General features: G+C 46.2%; 1 long non-coding RNA gene across 2 annotated transcripts; it reads left to right on the top strand.

Annotated features, from left to right (window-relative positions):
* The first annotated feature begins 245 nt into the window (after positions 1 to 245).
* On the top strand, positions 246 to 12,386 carry LOC146808528 (uncharacterized). 2 transcript variants are annotated; one of them, XR_014968006.1, is made up of 3 exons: positions 246 to 889; positions 4,070 to 6,932; positions 10,011 to 12,386. It is a non-coding gene; the product is annotated as an uncharacterized LOC146808528 (long non-coding RNA). The 2 variants fall into 2 exon arrangements; XR_014968007.1 differs by lacking the exon at positions 246 to 889 and adding an exon at positions 3,191 to 3,408.
* The last annotated feature ends 4,780 nt before the right edge of the window (positions 12,387 to 17,166 follow it).

The following is a 17,166-nucleotide window of genomic DNA, read 5'->3' as shown; positions in this document are numbered from 1 at the left end:
TGTGTTCTTGGCACACTCAACTGTGCAATGGCTTGAATTCGTTCTGGGGTCAGTTTCCTTCCCTCCTTCGATAAGAGATGACCTAAGTAGGTGTACTGCTCGATTTTCCCGGCCTTCCGGTGTTGCAGGGCAATCCATATGACTTCAGTCTCTTTCCATTCAAGTCTAAGGGTTAGAGTAGTGTATAGAGCCTATTTATTAGGCACTTCAACATGATCCTGTGTTCTTCCCCATAGATCAGGGTTTGCATACATATCCTAGGGGATAGATTCGTTAGCATTAGGGGTAATATGTTCTGTAGTAGGGGTATCTAATGGAGCTGTGCTGCATTCAGGCCTGGTAGGCCTTAAACGGGAGAAACTCCATCTTTCCTCCTGCTCTGGCAGCTTGGGAAGTTTCTAGGTCATAGGCAGTGTTTTAGTTAGGAGGTGTTATTCGCTTGGAGAGAACCGGTTCAGGCCGGCCCTTATCGAAGGATTGTATTCTCCTTCATGCTGAAGACACTACAACAGGCCGGCCGGCTGGGAACGTGTCCTTGGCACGGGGAGGTACAGGAATTTGGTGGGCGGCAGGTTTCGAGCTGGAAATTTCCATGAGAGAATGCACATCTATATTAGTGAAAGTCTGAGGCAGACACTTGCACTTGCTTCTAGACCATAGGCGGCATCTGGCCGTTAGCAGTAAAGCTACTACTTATTCCAGGGAAGACAGATGATGAACCTGAATCTAAAGAGAAGAGATTAGCTGATGAGGAGGAGGTTCCAGTGACTCGGAGGAAAAAGAGAAGGGAGTAAATCTGTGACTGCAGAGGTGTGACTTCCAGGCGAAGCCAAGGCGCAGACGGGAAGGGAACTTAGATGACCTTTGAGTACAGGATGAATATCACCAGGTGACGTTAACCCTTTACTATTAGAGTATACAACTTAACCTTTCACTTTCCTTGCAGGTTGTCTATATATATATAATGTATTCTGCGAATGTGCATGTGGCATTTAAATAAAGTATTTAGCTTGTTGTACGTTAGCATGTGTTGTGTACTTTTGTATAGGAGGACAGTCTATTCTTTAGTCAGAGTTGCCTTAAAATGAACAGAGATTAATCCTGGTCAGGTAAGTGGTAACTGGATGAGGGGAAAAACAAGCCCCTCGAACTAAGAGAACAGGTTGTGCTCAACTAATAGTCTTTGTGTGATCGAATACATAGTAATCCCAATTCCCCTGTCGTGAACCACGGTAATAATAGGACGAGCTCGTGCTAAGGCTGCCGTCTGGGTAGGAGATTCTGGGTCTGCCTGAGACCGCGAGACTGTGGCTGCCGTCTGGGTAGGAGATTCTGGGTCTGCCTGAGACCGCGAGACTGTGGCTGCCGTCTGGGTAGGAGATTCTGGGTCTGCCTGAGACCGCGAGACTGTGGCTGCCGTCTGGGTAGGAGATTCTGGGTCTGCCTGAGACCGCGAGACTGTGGCTGCCGTCTGGGTAGGAGATTCTGGGTCTGCCTGAGACCGCGAGACTGTGGCTGCCGTCTGGGTAGGAGATTCTGGGTCTGCCTGAGACCGCGAGACTGTGGCTGCCGTCTGGGTAGGAGATTCTGGGTCTGCCTGAGACCGCGAGACTGTGGCTGCCGTCTGGGTAGGAGATTCTGGGTCTGCCTGAGACCGCGAGACTGTGGCTGCCATCTGGGTAGGAGATTCTGGGTCTGCCTGAGACCGCGAGACTGTGGCTGCCGTCTGGGTAGGAGATTCTGGGTCTGCCTGAGACCGCGAGACTGTGGCTGCCGTCTGGGTAGGAGATTCTGGGTCTGCCTGAGACCGCGAGACTGTGGCTGCCGTCTGGGTAGGAGATTCTGGGTCTGCCTGAGACCGCGAGACTGTGGCTGCCGCCTGGGTAGGAGATTCTGGGTCTGCCTGAGACCGCGAGACTGTGGCTGCCGTCTGGGTAGGAGATTCTGGGTCTGTCTGAGATCGCGAGGCTGTGAGGTCTTGATATATATATATAATAGGAATTCCCTGTCCTTAGGTGGTACATATATATGTGGTTATTTAGGTGTAAAAAGGCCCTAGGGAGGGGGTAACGTTCTGGTTTGGGTTGAAAAGGCTCTGTGGAGCAGGTTCTATCAGGAGGAAAAACCAAAGCAGAACATTTGGCGTCACGAACCGTTTACGTATTCTGTGTGCGTTGTGTTGTCCCGTGTTTGCTTCTAGTGTGTGCGTGACTTTGTTTGTATGTTCTTTGTGCTATACTGCTGTGTCTAGCCTTTCTTCTTTCTTTTCTTTCTCTTCTTCTCTCTTTTTTTTGCGATCTGTTCTAAACAATGTAAATATACTTTTAAGTTGCCTGTTGATATTCCCGGCTGGGATTCAATGCCTTGTGAAGCCCTAGCCCGGGAGTGGGCTGAGTAATTGGAGACAGACTTTTGAACATCACTTGATTTATTTGAATGGGGGCAGACAGTATGATGTGCTGGCTCGTGAAGTGAGCTCATTGTGCTGCTTTAGAATTGGTATGTGTATATTTCAGCGTGTCTTCTGAAGGGTGCTTGTAAATAGCTTACTACGTGAGGCAGAGAGGGCTGGATCCCTTTCAAGTGTTAGTTAAGGAATGCATATCTACTGTTTTCAGTTGTAAAGTGCATGTAAGATCTCAAACCGTGGCTCTGAAACGTGGGACTCCCTTGAAATTCCAGTCTCCGTAGTTGCAAGGAAGGGTGTTATTCAGCAGGTGATTGATGGCATCTTGGAGAGAGACAGCGGTGTTATTTTCATGTGTTGGTTACCATGCATTACACATGTGGGCATTTGCAATGAGAACGTAGTAAGTTGAACACAGAGCTGGTTGATGCCCGGTTTGCTAATATATCTTTGACGACTGAATTAAACGTGTACCAGGCTGTGAAGTTGTTCACTTTGCCATGCCAGACTGATTCAGGTGTAATAAGTGTAACAGAGAATGCTGGCAGGCTATGAGCTACACAGGCGGTTTTAATTAATTCCTCTAGGGAGCTTTCTCAGCCTGCATGGAATGTGCATAAAAGTACACTGACTAATGTTGTAAGATTCTCGATCACCGGTTGCGGACATAAATTACACATGACTCTGTATGATATATTTTGCTTTAAAAGATGATTGCTACAATGTGATTTTGGATGTGCACAGCTGATTGTGTACAATAAGTCTGATATATGGTCTCTTCATTAACATGTACATTTATTTCCTAAGGTGCTTCTAGAGCAATGTGCCCTTTTTAGTTACAGGAAAGTGCAGGGAATTAATAGGTCCCTTTTAATTCCAGATGCTGGGCACATATTGTGCTTTTGCGCCCCAACAAATACTGAACAAAGCTGGGTTAGAGGCTATGTGATTTGCCTATGGGAGAGCATTTTCAGATTCAGACATGTGCAGTCTTGTTGGAGGTAAGCAGTGGTTACAGCTATTTTTCCTCTCAGACCTGTAAAATAGCTGTTCTGGAAGTGGGTCATTTAACAGCGTCTTTCAGATTGCTGTTTGGGAGTCTTGCATTGAGATCATCCAGCAACGCTGGGAAGCAGTCAGGCTTTCTGTGAAGTCCGAGAAGGAATTCCTACGGGAGGGGTCATCTCATCTCAGCTCCTCTCCTCCGTAGGTAGGGACAGCTTCCTGGGCATAACTGTCTGGGAGGCTTGCACAGGCGCAGGCCCCCCCCCCCCCCATGAGCAGAGTCGCAGACAGTCCAAGTAAGTTGGCAGGCGTGCAGTTCTCTCCGACCTTGAAGGACATAAGGTGTGGGCTACAGACAGCCGGAGAACTCTCTGCTTGTTATCTTTGGCAAGAGGCCATTTAGAGTCCGCGGAGATTTGTGAAGGGGGGCTGAACCTGTGAGGGGTGCAGTGAGAGAAGTCAGAGAAGGAGACTGCCCCAGCCCTTCTTGCTGTGTATTGAAACAGAGGGATTTTATCAAGACTTTAGAGGCTGAAGTGTTAGTAGTATTATTACACGATTCCCCAGAGCTGGAGGAGACCTATATAGACAGAAATTAAAATATTGTACTTTTAAAAATGTTCTTTGCAAGAAAAGTGATTCTTGTTTCTTTTTCAGATTCGCCCAGTTCTCCGCGTGTGAGTGGGACTCCCTTCTCCCGTGTGAGTGGGGCCCTCCCTCTCCCCTCCCCTCCCCCCTTCCCTTCCCTCCCCCCCCCCCAAGCCTGGAGTAATACGAGACGGTGGCGGCTGATGCCGGTGGCTATCCGGACTGCATGGGGTCCTCCCTTATCAAGAAGATACAGCTGCTGATGTGTACCGGAGAGCATGATGGCCTGCTTCTTTCCAAGCGACATGGGATCGTCGAAGTATGGAAATGTTTCCTTCACGTGCGGCCAACGTTGTTTGCATGAAGGCGGTGTGTTTTTTTTTTTCATACTGCAGGACTGTTTTTTTTTTTTTTTTTTAGGGATGGACATGAATAGAGACGCTCTGCAGCACTCTGAGTAGATATTTTTTTTTTTTGAGTTAGTAAACAGTGATAACTTGTGGCTATTGCTACTATATCTGAGTTTGACAGTGGAGTCTCCAGTTTAATCATTAGAAGCATTAGGTGCGTTCAAAAGTTTGATTGATTTATTTTCTGTATCCATTCCACATGTATCCGGATGTCTATGAGCTATTTTTAGCTGCACCTTAATTTTGGCTACTACATGTGTTTGGAGAATGCGAACTTTATTTGCTCTACAGTGATTATCACATACCTTTGATGAGTTTTTTTTTTTTTTGCTGCTTTTCAAGTCATGCTTTGTTTTGAACTATGTATTTTTGTGTAGCAGCTTCACAATATGAGTTGCTGTTTCAACCTGTGCTTTTTAGTAGCTGTGACTTTTAATTTAGACATGTGGTTTTCAATGGTTTTTGGCTTTCAACTGCGATATGCAGTACTTTCATGATCATTTTGCTTTTCACTTATGTAATGCAGTTGCTATTTGCTAGATTTTGTTTTTGACATATGCGAATGGTGATGATCAAGGGTCATGGGGTGCAAAGTAGTGAATCAGCCTCTTGTGGTCTGACACCCTATGGTGACCCTCAACCACCACCATTCTGTACTGACCTAAGTGTGTTCTGCCTTTTAGTGAAATAGTCTTTCCAAGAATAGAAGGTATGGTATGTTGAGGTGCAGTCTTGTGGGTGGTGGTGCACACATGTGCTCAATGTTGTATACTGAGGGATTTAGCGTATAATGTTATTTGGGTTAGGTGAATTATGATTTCGACCTATTGGCTTTGACGTGGTCTAATGTGATTCTGCCTTTTGACTCTACCTTGCTTCAAATTTCTCTGTGGGTGTAAAGTTGTGTGGATGAGAATTATTGGTGTTTCTGCTTTGGCAGTCTATAATGCCAAATCTATTTAGAAAATGGCCTGCTGGATGGTCAAATCTATTAATCATACTTCTACAGTCTTATCCGACTTACTATTAGACGCTCAGGGTGAACGTAGAGCCATTTTGCAAAATAGAGCAGCCATTGATTATCTTTTGCTTAAACATGGACACGATTGTTAGGTATTCTGATTATTATCGGCATTTTGATTTCTATCTGTTGCTTTATTCACGTGTATTCCTTCAATGCTTCAATTCTGCACATTTGGTACTAGACATAGATCAGTTTGTTTTGTTTATAATAGACTGAAGTCAAGGGTGGAATGTACTGCTCGATTTTCCCGGCCTTCCGGTGTTGCAGGGCAATCCATATGACTTCAGTCTCTTTCCATCCGAGTCTAAGGACTGGAGTAGTGAATAGGGCCTATCTATTAGACACTTGTGACACAATCCCGTGCTCCTACCCATAGCTCAGGGCCTACACACATAGCCTAGGGGATAGATTCGGTAGCCTTGAGGATAACTTGCCCTATAGTGAGGGTATTTCATGGAGCTGAATTCAGGCCTGGTAGGCCTTAAACGGGAGAGATATTATTCACTTCGACATGATCCTGTGTCCTTCCCCATAGATCAGGGTTTGCATACATATCCTAGGGGATAGATTCGTTAGCCTTGAGAATAACTTGCCCTATAGTGAGGGTATTTCATAGAGCTGTGTTGAATTCAGGCCTGGTAGGCCTTAAACGGGAAAGCATGTTTATTGAATGTATAATAGACTGAAGTCAAGGGTGGAATGTACTGCTCGATTTTCCCGGCCTTCCGGTGTTGCAGGGCAATCCATATGACTTCAGTCTCTTTCCATTCAAGTCTAAGGGTTAGAGTAGTGTATAGAGCCTATTTATTAGGCACTTCAACATGATCCTGTGTTCTTCCCCATAGATCAGGGTTTGCATACATATCCTAGGGGATAGATTCGTTAGCATTAGGGGTAATATGTTCTGTAGTAGGGGTATCTAATGGAGCTGTGCTGCATTCAGGCCTGGTAGGCCTTAAACGGGAGAAACTCCATCTTTCCTCCTGCTCTGGCAGCTTGGGAAGTTTCTAGGTCATAGGCAGTGTTTTAGTTAGGAGGTGTTATTCGCTTGGAGAGAACCGGTTCAGGCCGGCCCTTATCGAAGGATTGTATTCTCCTTCATGCCGAAGACACTACAACAGGCCGGCCGTCTGGGAACGTGTCCTTGGCACGGGGAGGTACAGGAATTTGGTGGGCGGCAGGTTTCGAGCTGGAAATTTCCATGAGAGAATGCACATCTATATTAGTGAAAGTCTGAGGCAGACACTTGCACTTGCTTCTAGACCATAGGCGGCATCTGGCCGTTAGCAGTAAAGCTACTACTTATTCCAGGGAAGACAGATGATGAACCTGAATCTAAAGAGAAGAGATTAGCTGATGAGGAGGAGGTTCCAGTGACTCGGAGGAAAAAGAGAAGGGAGTAAATCTGTGACTGCAGAGGTGTGACTTCCAGGCGAAGCCAAGGCGCAGACGGGAAGGGAACTTAGATGACCTTTGAGTACAGGATGAATATCACCAGGTGACGTTAACCCTTTACTATTAGAGTATACAACTTAACCTTTCACTTTCCTTGCAGGTTGTCTATATATATATAATGTATTCTGCGAATGTGCATGTGGCATTTAAATAAAGTATTTAGCTTGTTGTACGTTAGCATGTGTTGTGTACTTTTGTATAGGAGGACAGTCTATTCTTTAGTCAGAGTTGCCTTAAAATGAACAGAGATTAATCCTGGTCAGGTAAGTGGTAACTGGATGAGGGGAAAAACAAGCCCCTCGAACTAAGAGAACAGGTTGTGCTCAACTAATAGTCTTTGTGTGATCGAATATATAGTAATCCCAATTCCCCTGTCGTGAACCACGGTAATAATAGGACGAGCTCGTGCTAAGGCTGCCGTCTGGGTAGGAGATTCTGGGTCTGCCTGAGACCGCGAGACTGTGGCTGCCGTCTGGGTAGGAGATTCTGGGTCTGCCTGAGACCACGAGACTGTGGCTGCCGTCTGGGTAGGAGATTCTGGGTCTGCCTGAGACCGCGAGACTGTGGCTGCCGTCTGGGTAGGAGATTCTGGGTCTGCCTGAGACCGCGAGACTGTGGCTGCCGTCTGGGTAGGAGATTCTGGGTCTGCCTGAGACCGCGAGACTGTGGCTGCCGTCTGGGTAGGAGATTCTGGGTCTGCCTGAGACCGCGAGACTGTGGCTGCCGCCTGGGTAGGAGATTCTGGGTCTGCCTGAGACCGCGAGACTGTGGCTGCCGTCTGGGTAGGAGATTCTGGGTCTGCCTGAGACCGCGAGACTGTGGCTGCCGTCTGGGTAGGAGATTCTGGGTCTGCCTGAGACCGCGAGACTGTGGCTGCCGTCTGGGTAGGAGATTCTGGGTCTGCCTGAGACCGCGAGACTGTGGCTGCCGCCTGGGTAGGAGATTCTGGGTCTGCCTGAGACCGCGAGACTGTGGCTGCCGTCTGGGTAGGAGATTCTGGGTCTGTCTGAGATCGCGAGGCTGTGAGGTCTTGATATATATATATAATAGGAATTCCCTGTCCTTAGGTGGTACATATATATGTGGTTATTTAGGTGTAAAAAGGCCCTAGGGAGGGGGTAACGTTCTGGTTTGGGTTGAAAAGGCTCTGTGGAGCAGGTTCTATCAGGAGGAAAAACCAAAGCAGAACATTTGGCGTCACGAACCGTTTACGTATTCTGTGTGCGTTGTGTTGTCCCGTGTTTGCTTCTAGTGTGTGCGTGACTTTGTTTGTATGTTCTTTGTGCTATACTGCTGTGTCTAGCCTTTCTTCTTTCTTTTCTTTCTCTTCTTCTCTCTTTTTTTTGCGATCTGTTCTAAACAATGTAAATATACTTTTAAGTTGCCTGTTGATATTCCCGGCTGGGATTCAATGCCTTGTGAAGCCCTAGCCCGGGAGTGGGCTGAGTAATTGGAGACAGACTTTTGAACATCACTTGATTTATTTGAATGGGGGCAGACAGTATGATGTGCTGGCTCGTGAAGTGAGCTCATTGTGCTGCTTTAGAATTGGTATGTGTATATTTCAGCGTGTCTTCTGAAGGGTGCTTGTAAATAGCTTACTACGTGAGGCAGAGAGGGCTGGATCCCTTTCAAGTGTTAGTTAAGGAATGCATATCTACTGTTTTCAGTTGTAAAGTGCATGTAAGATCTCAAACCGTGGCTCTGAAACGTGGGACTCCCTTGAAATTCCAGTCTCCGTAGTTGCAAGGAAGGGTGTTATTCAGCAGGTGATTGATGGCATCTTGGAGAGAGACAGCGGTGTTATTTTCATGTGTTGGTTACCATGCATTACACATGTGGGCATTTGCAATGAGAACGTAGTAAGTTGAACACAGAGCTGGTTGATGCCCGGTTTGCTAATATATCTTTGACGACTGAATTAAACGTGTACCAGGCTGTGAAGTTGTTCACTTTGCCATGCCAGACTGATTCAGGTGTAATAAGTGTAACAGAGAATGCTGGCAGGCTATGAGCTACACAGGCGGTTTTAATTAATTCCTCTAGGGAGCTTTCTCAGCCTGCATGGAATGTGCATAAAAGTACACTGACTAATGTTGTAAGATTCTCGATCACCGGTTGCGGACATAAATTACACATGACTCTGTATGATATATTTTGCTTTAAAAGATGATTGCTACAATGTGATTTTGGATGTGCACAGCTGATTGTGTACAATAAGTCTGATATATGGTCTCTTCATTAACATGTACATTTATTTCCTAAGGTGCTTCTAGAGCAATGTGCCCTTTTTAGTTACAGGAAAGTGCAGGGAATTAATAGGTCCCTTTTAATTCCAGATGCTGGGCACATATTGTGCTTTTGCGCCCCAACAAATACTGAACAAAGCTGGGTTAGAGGCTATGTGATTTGCCTATGGGAGAGCATTTTCAGATTCAGACATGTGCAGTCTTGTTGGAGGTAAGCAGTGGTTACAGCTATTTTTCCTCTCAGACCTGTAAAATAGCTGTTCTGGAAGTGGGTCATTTAACAGCGTCTTTCAGATTGCTGTTTGGGAGTCTTGCATTGAGATCATCCAGCAACGCTGGGAAGCAGTCAGGCTTTCTGTGAAGTCCGAGAAGGAATTCCTACGGGAGGGGTCATCTCATCTCAGCTCCTCTCCTCCGTAGGTAGGGACAGCTTCCTGGGCATAACTGTCTGGGAGGCTTGCACAGGCGCAGGCCCCCCCCCCCCCCATGAGCAGAGTCGCAGACAGTCCAAGTAAGTTGGCAGGCGTGCAGTTCTCTCCGACCTTGAAGGACATAAGGTGTGGGCTACAGACAGCCGGAGAACTCTCTGCTTGTTATCTTTGGCAAGAGGCCATTTAGAGTCCGCGGAGATTTGTGAAGGGGGGCTGAACCTGTGAGGGGTGCAGTGAGAGAAGTCAGAGAAGGAGACTGCCCCAGCCCTTCTTGCTGTGTATTGAAACAGAGGGATTTTATCAAGACTTTAGAGGCTGAAGTGTTAGTAGTATTATTACACGATTCCCCAGAGCTGGAGGAGACCTATATAGACAGAAATTAAAATATTGTACTTTTAAAAATGTTCTTTGCAAGAAAAGTGATTCTTGTTTCTTTTTCAGATTCGCCCAGTTCTCCGCGTGTGAGTGGGACTCCCTTCTCCCGTGTGAGTGGGGCCCTCCCTCTCCCCTCCCCTCCCCCCTTCCCTTCCCTCCCCCCCCCCCAAGCCTGGAGTAATACGAGACGGTGGCGGCTGATGCCGGTGGCTATCCGGACTGCATGGGGTCCTCCCTTATCAAGAAGATACAGCTGCTGATGTGTACCGGAGAGCATGATGGCCTGCTTCTTTCCAAGCGACATGGGATCGTCGAAGTATGGAAATGTTTCCTTCACGTGCGGCCAACGTTGTTTGCATGAAGGCGGTGTGTTTTTTTTTTTCATACTGCAGGACTGTTTTTTTTTTTTTTTTTTAGGGATGGACATGAATAGAGACGCTCTGCAGCACTCTGAGTAGATATTTTTTTTTTTTGAGTTAGTAAACAGTGATAACTTGTGGCTATTGCTACTATATCTGAGTTTGACAGTGGAGTCTCCAGTTTAATCATTAGAAGCATTAGGTGCGTTCAAAAGTTTGATTGATTTATTTTCTGTATCCATTCCACATGTATCCGGATGTCTATGAGCTATTTTTAGCTGCACCTTAATTTTGGCTACTACATGTGTTTGGAGAATGCGAACTTTATTTGCTCTACAGTGATTATCACATACCTTTGATGAGTTTTTTTTTTTTTGCTGCTTTTCAAGTCATGCTTTGTTTTGAACTATGTATTTTTGTGTAGCAGCTTCACAATATGAGTTGCTGTTTCAACCTGTGCTTTTTAGTAGCTGTGACTTTTAATTTAGACATGTGGTTTTCAATGGTTTTTGGCTTTCAACTGCGATATGCAGTACTTTCATGATCATTTTGCTTTTCACTTATGTAATGCAGTTGCTATTTGCTAGATTTTGTTTTTGACATATGCGAATGGTGATGATCAAGGGTCATGGGGTGCAAAGTAGTGAATCAGCCTCTTGTGGTCTGACACCCTATGGTGACCCTCAACCACCACCATTCTGTACTGACCTAAGTGTGTTCTGCCTTTTAGTGAAATAGTCTTTCCAAGAATAGAAGGTATGGTATGTTGAGGTGCAGTCTTGTGGGTGGTGGTGCACACATGTGCTCAATGTTGTATACTGAGGGATTTAGCGTATAATGTTATTTGGGTTAGGTGAATTATGATTTCGACCTATTGGCTTTGACGTGGTCTAATGTGATTCTGCCTTTTGACTCTACCTTGCTTCAAATTTCTCTGTGGGTGTAAAGTTGTGTGGATGAGAATTATTGGTGTTTCTGCTTTGGCAGTCTATAATGCCAAATCTATTTAGAAAATGGCCTGCTGGATGGTCAAATCTATTAATCATACTTCTACAGTCTTATCCGACTTACTATTAGACGCTCAGGGTGAACGTAGAGCCATTTTGCAAAATAGAGCAGCCATTGATTATCTTTTGCTTAAACATGGACACGATTGTTAGGTATTCTGATTATTATCGGCATTTTGATTTCTATCTGTTGCTTTATTCACGTGTATTCCTTCAATGCTTCAATTCTGCACATTTGGTACTAGACATAGATCAGTTTGTTTTGTTTATAATAGACTGAAGTCAAGGGTGGAATGTACTGCTCGATTTTCCCGGCCTTCCGGTGTTGCAGGGCAATCCATATGACTTCAGTCTCTTTCCATCCGAGTCTAAGGACTGGAGTAGTGAATAGGGCCTATCTATTAGACACTTGTGACACAATCCCGTGCTCCTACCCATAGCTCAGGGCCTACACACATAGCCTAGGGGATAGATTCGGTAGCCTTGAGGATAACTTGCCCTATAGTGAGGGTATTTCATGGAGCTGAATTCAGGCCTGGTAGGCCTTAAACGGGAGAGATATTATTCACTTCGACATGATCCTGTGTCCTTCCCCATAGATCAGGGTTTGCATACATATCCTAGGGGATAGATTCGTTAGCCTTGAGAATAACTTGCCCTATAGTGAGGGTATTTCATAGAGCTGTGTTGAATTCAGGCCTGGTAGGCCTTAAACGGGAAAGCATGTTTATTGAATGTATAATAGACTGAAGTCAAGGGTGGAATGTACTGCTCGATTTTCCCGGCCTTCCGGTGTTGCAGGGCAATCCATATGACTTCAGTCTCTTTCCATTCAAGTCTAAGGGTTAGAGTAGTGTATAGAGCCTATTTATTAGGCACTTCAACATGATCCTGTGTTCTTCCCCATAGATCAGGGTTTGCATACATATCCTAGGGGATAGATTCGTTAGCATTAGGGGTAATATGTTCTGTAGTAGGGGTATCTAATGGAGCTGTGCTGCATTCAGGCCTGGTAGGCCTTAAACGGGAGAAACTCCATCTTTCCTCCTGCTCTGGCAGCTTGGGAAGTTTCTAGGTCATAGGCAGTGTTTTAGTTAGGAGGTGTTATTCGCTTGGAGAGAACCGGTTCAGGCCGGCCCTTATCGAAGGATTGTATTCTCCTTCATGCCGAAGACACTACAACAGGCCGGCCGTCTGGGAACGTGTCCTTGGCACGGGGAGGTACAGGAATTTGGTGGGCGGCAGGTTTCGAGCTGGAAATTTCCATGAGAGAATGCACATCTATATTAGTGAAAGTCTGAGGCAGACACTTGCACTTGCTTCTAGACCATAGGCGGCATCTGGCCGTTAGCAGTAAAGCTACTACTTATTCCAGGGAAGACAGATGATGAACCTGAATCTAAAGAGAAGAGATTAGCTGATGAGGAGGAGGTTCCAGTGACTCGGAGGAAAAAGAGAAGGGAGTAAATCTGTGACTGCAGAGGTGTGACTTCCAGGCGAAGCCAAGGCGCAGACGGGAAGGGAACTTAGATGACCTTTGAGTACAGGATGAATATCACCAGGTGACGTTAACCCTTTACTATTAGAGTATACAACTTAACCTTTCACTTTCCTTGCAGGTTGTCTATATATATATAATGTATTCTGCGAATGTGCATGTGGCATTTAAATAAAGTATTTAGCTTGTTGTACGTTAGCATGTGTTGTGTACTTTTGTATAGGAGGACAGTCTATTCTTTAGTCAGAGTTGCCTTAAAATGAACAGAGATTAATCCTGGTCAGGTAAGTGGTAACTGGATGAGGGGAAAAACAAGCCCCTCGAACTAAGAGAACAGGTTGTGCTCAACTAATAGTCTTTGTGTGATCGAATATATAGTAATCCCAATTCCCCTGTCGTGAACCACGGTAATAATAGGACGAGCTCGTGCTAAGGCTGCCGTCTGGGTAGGAGATTCTGGGTCTGCCTGAGACCGCGAGACTGTGGCTGCCGTCTGGGTAGGAGATTCTGGGTCTGCCTGAGACCACGAGACTGTGGCTGCCGTCTGGGTAGGAGATTCTGGGTCTGCCTGAGACCGCGAGACTGTGGCTGCCGTCTGGGTAGGAGATTCTGGGTCTGCCTGAGACCGCGAGACTGTGGCTGCCGTCTGGGTAGGAGATTCTGGGTCTGCCTGAGACCGCGAGACTGTGGCTGCCGTCTGGGTAGGAGATTCTGGGTCTGCCTGAGACCGCGAGACTGTGGCTGCCGTCTGGGTAGGAGATTCTGGGTCTGCCTGAGACCGCGAGACTGTGGCTGCCGTCTGGGTAGGAGATTCTGGGTCTGCCTGAGACCGCGAGACTGTGGCTGCCGTCTGGGTAGGAGATTCTGGGTCTGCCTGAGACCGCGAGACTGTGGCTGCCGTCTGGGTAGGAGATTCTGGGTCTGCCTGAGACCGCGAGACTGTGGCTGCCGTCTGGGTAGGAGATTCTGGGTCTGCCTGAGACCGCGAGACTGTGGCTGCCGTCTGGGTAGGAGATTCTGGGTCTGCCTGAGACCGCGAGACTGTGGCTGCCGCCTGGGTAGGAGATTCTGGGTCTGCCTGAGACCGCGAGACTGTGGCTGCCGTCTGGGTAGGAGATTCTGGGTCTGTCTGAGATCGCGAGGCTGTGAGGTCTTGATATATATATATAATAGGAATTCCCTGTCCTTAGGTGGTACATATATATGTGGTTATTTAGGTGTAAAAAGGCCCTAGGGAGGGGGTAACGTTCTGGTTTGGGTTGAAAAGGCTCTGTGGAGCAGGTTCTATCAGGAGGAAAAACCAAAGCAGAACAGTAGGTCACTTCTTGTCGACAATATTGCAGCTTTGAGAGAGACACTTTGTGATGGAATGCAGACAAATGACGCAACAATGACAAGGTAGCGTTTTTTGCAAATCTTTTCAGTATCCGCGGCGATTAGTAAATCATCGACGTACTGAATAAGGATAGCGCCACTGGGTAAAACAAGTGCATCGAGCTGCGCTTTTAAAGCCTGACTGTATATTGATGGACTCTCACAGTAGCCCTGGGGAGCGCGTTTAAAGCGGAAGCTTCGACCTCCTAAACTAAAGCAAAAAATGTCTCTTCTCTCCTCTGCAATTGGGATGCTAAAGAAAGCATTCTTTAGATCGATCACTGAGAACCATGCAGCTGAGGCTGGAATCATAGTTAACAAGGCAGTTATATCAGGGACAACTGGAAACTGTGGCACAACAATCTTATTAACCTCTCTAAGATCAATCACAAATCTGTAAACAGGTGGCTGTGAAGGGTCCGTTCGTTTTAAGACAGGTAAAACAGGACTATTGCAAACGTTGCCTCTTGTCTCTTCAATTACATCCTTTTTAATCAAATCACTGACAATTGCTAACAATGCTTTCTGACCTTCATTGGAGATCTTGTACTGGGGAATACTCGGCAATCTGACATTGGCTTTTAAAGTGACCAAATATGGCGGTATTTCCAAAAGACCCACATCATTGGGACCAGTAGCCCAAAGGACATCCGGAAAGGATGACAATTCAGGTGGCATTGCATTTTTAGACAAATACATTGGGGAAATCACTTTCTTGCCTAATGTAAGTTGTACTCCTGAGGGAGAACAATATAGCGTTGCATGCAATCTTTTTAGCAAATCTAAGCCTAGCAAATTTTCACCACAACCTGTTGTTAGGATGAGGGGTGCTTTTAGCTCACAAGGTCCAACAGAAAGTGACATAGGACTAGAAATCGGGTTCCTAACTGGGGCGCCAGAAAAACCTACTGAGACATTTATTTCGCCAGACAAAGGCGCGCCAGGGAGTTTTGAATGCATGATTGAACTCTTTGCAGCACCAGTATCCAGCAGAAAGGGCTCCGTTACATTTGCTGTAGTTACTTTAACATAAGGTCCGCTCTGATCCACTGGCACTGAAACAACTCCCTCTCTCTGTCTACGGCGGTCCTAGTAATCGTTATCTTCTACATTGTCATCTTCTGCATAATAATCATTATTGTAGTACTGAGCTGTATTACCAGTCGCGTTGGCTTGCTGATCAAAGCTATTTATGGTATTTTGAGGCGGAAGAGGACGCGCGTTCTGGGGAGCATTTCCACGCCCCCTACCCCTAGGAGCTTGCTGACCACCTCTACCTCTTGCGCCATACGCATTACTGTTACGCTGCATTAATTTAGGGCAACTATATTTAAAATGACCTTCCTCCTTGCAATATGAACATTGGTTGGGACCTACAGGGATTCGTGGTTGATAATACCCATTCATTTGCTGATTATTCTGAAACTGTTGGGGCTGCTGATAGATACCTTGTGTTTGCCTATAATTACTCTGTCCTCCACGTGGTGGATAAGCCTGCTGCAAGAGGACCTTTGTCTTCAGTTCTTTCGTTTTCTTGTCTGTTCTATCCTTCTCATCTTTGTCTCTATTCTCATAATACTGTGCAGTAGCCAGTATTTGCGCTGAAGAGGAAACAGCCCAAGAACTTTCTGAGTCTTTTAATTTTTTACACAACTCGGGAAGTAGATTCTGCACAAATTTATCAACAAATAACCGTTGGCCACCTTCAGTGCTCATGTCTTGACCACTGTGGTCGATAAACGTTTCTTCAAACCTGGTGAAGAAGTCAGACACTGTCTCATCTTTCTTCTGCTTACATGCGGATAGTTTATCCCAATTTACGCGCATCGCAGGCATTATAGTTTTCATGTAGGTAATAATTCGACCAGGGAGTTCTGCTACTAAAGGATCAGGTTTCGCGCCACCAACTTGTCCAGCATCTGCAGCAATGATATTAGCCCATGTGTTACCCAATTCTGCAGCGTGATCTACATTACGAATGGATCCCCATAAAGGCTGTGGAACAACATTCCCAAACAACATGTCTATGTCAGCCAGATTCATTACACATGATTCTGCAGTTTGTGATAACTCCTTATAATAACCTGTAGGGTTTTTACGGGGGTCAGGCAATGTCTGTTTAAGTGCTAACACCTCAGATCTCTTCCATGGGACATGCACCCAAACACGCTGAAAATGTGCTAAGACAGGTGGAACAGCATTTGGATCAGCAGGTCTCCAAACTGGAGGAACCTCACGCATCGGATATTGGCGCGCTTTTACCTTTTTCCCCACAGGGAGTTCCTGTTCGAACAATGATTGCTGACAATCACCATTTCTGAGGGACAGTAATGTTGCAACTGCTTTATCTACATTGGGGCCCACAATTGTACCTTTTTCAAAATCAAATCGCACTCGACACAATTCCTGTGGGTTTGGGTTTGCACCATTATCCTCCAATTCCTCACAGAGGAATTCACACATTTTGTCAAAGACATACCTCTGTGTTGGGGCATCCCATTGGTGAAAAACGGTAACAACTGATTCCACATTATAAAGTAAAGGGAAACCAATCCACCTACGCGCCAGATGATCTAACACCTCTTTCTCGTCAGGACCAGGCAGCTGACTACGCAATTGTTTACGCTGTAAAGCAGGAGTCGTACTCGATGACCCAAAGAGAGGCGACATTAGACTAGTAACTACATTAGCTAGTCGTTGTCGTGCTGAAGGAGAAGTTGAGGCGAAAACGGAGGGATAGACAGAGGGAATGAAAACAGATTCAGATACAGGTACCTGAGTAGTGTAAGAAGGAGCACCAGGGGAGGCCGCTGGCGTGCTAGGCAAAGTCGCAGGAAGCGCGGGGGTAACAGGTAGCAAAACTGGCGGCCCTTGAGAGGGCTGCACTGCAGGGATAGGAGCCAGCTGAAGAGGAGCTGGCAGCTGCGGGAAGGCTTGCGGCATATTTACTGAAGGCTGCGCATTTACAAGCTGTGGAGGTGCGG

This window comes from Triturus cristatus, chromosome 8 (assembly GCF_964204655.1).
Source record: "Triturus cristatus chromosome 8, aTriCri1.1, whole genome shotgun sequence".
Classification (NCBI taxonomy): Eukaryota; Metazoa; Chordata; class Amphibia; order Caudata; family Salamandridae; genus Triturus; species Triturus cristatus.
This window is presented reverse-complemented; position numbering and strand designations above follow the sequence as displayed.